Below are 1,673 nucleotides of genomic sequence, written 5' to 3'. Positions count from 1 at the left end.
CCAAGTACTGAATATCTTAACATAGGTACTACATTTTTTCTTGGCACTTAGAATAAAAATAGATTCCAATTAGATTAAAGTGTATAATTGTGTTCCCTTATTATTTTCAGCTGCTTTTAACATTATCATATATATCATATCATTATCGTATATATCCACCTTTTCCTGTATATTTTTACATAGCACTTACAACTTCCTAAGTCTGTTATCATTTATCATGATTTATTGCTTACTCTTTATGTTCCTCATTAAAATATAAAGTACTTAATAGCAAGGATTTTTGTCTCTGTGTATACTTCTGTAGTAGCAGTATACAGTACAAACCTGTAACGTAAGGTATACTCTACATTTTGTTAAAATAATATGTTATCTTTTTACGTGCATATTTAAGTCTCTCTAGATGTGATGCATACTATTTAAAAGTAGTGACTGGGTATAATGTTCATAGAGTCTCACTGCAAAGAGCACAGTCATACTTTAGACAAAGAGGACATTCATTATATATGTGTTAAGTAATGAATTCTTTGGGTGTTTTAGGCTTTGGGAGTTAACCCTAGAAATATAAGGCTGCCTCTTTGAAAGTCCCTCCATCATGCATTGTGATTTAATTTTATTGGACAAATCAAAAGAATTGCATTGCTGAAAAACATAGCTTACGCTGATAATAAATCACAGTTGGAAGAGAATGGAGGTAAAAGTGTTAACAAGAGGAAGCCATCTTGTTTGGTGGTGAGTAATGACTAAGTAAAAGGTCAGTTGGGAAAGAAAGCTAAACAGTCATTCCAGATGACAGTAATTGCCCAGGATATGCTCATGCTAAGTCCTAGGTTCAAAGACTAAAGATGAATAAAAGGATGGAAGCTGTTATCTTCTTAACAAGAATTAAATGAGAAAAAGTCTCACTCTGCCTCTTTACTTTGGCTATTAGCACTGGAGTTGAAAAAATAGTCATGGGTTAGAGAGAGAATTTAAGAGGAAGATAATTTTAGACGCTATAAGACGTGTATACAATTTTCCTTAGTACTTCAATTGATATTTTTTGATTCAAAATTCCTTAATTTTTATGCATATACACTATTTGTAAAATTAAATATATTAAGTATTTTTTTAATATAGACCTTTGTTTTAATTCTTGTTCTGTCATTAATAGTTTGATGTCATTGGAGATATAGTTAACTGTCTAAAATTCATATAATCTCTTGTAAGTTAGAAATAAAAACACACCTCCTTGCCAGAGCTGTTTTAAATTTTAGCATGTGTAGTATATATAAAGCGATTCCCCCATAAAGGTAGTTCTTAATTATTTGTACAAAATCTTTATATGGTTACCAAAATTTTATATAACATCCTCCTACTGTTGAATCCTACTCAGCCTGCCATAAGTAGAAAAAAAAATTAGAAAAACTGCTTAAACAAAATAGGTTTTATGAAAATCAAAGAAAGAATAATTGTAATTTGAATATATTTTAAATATGCTATATGTAGACATATTTTAGTATATTGTCTCAATATCTATTTGATATCTATTCCCCTTTTAGAGCTTAAAGCTCTGGCTAATCTTTCCTTTCCTTTTAACTTTCTTTCTTTCTTTCTTTCTTTCTTTCTTTCTTTCTTTCTTTCTTTCTTTCTTTCTTTCTTTCTTTCTTTCTTTCTTTCTTTCTTTCTTTCTTTCT

The sequence above is a fragment of the Pteropus vampyrus genome, unplaced genomic scaffold, assembly GCF_000151845.1.
Source record: "Pteropus vampyrus isolate Shadow unplaced genomic scaffold, Pvam_2.0 Scaffold32, whole genome shotgun sequence".
NCBI classification, from domain to species: domain Eukaryota; kingdom Metazoa; phylum Chordata; class Mammalia; order Chiroptera; family Pteropodidae; genus Pteropus; species Pteropus vampyrus.
This window is presented reverse-complemented; position numbering follows the sequence as displayed.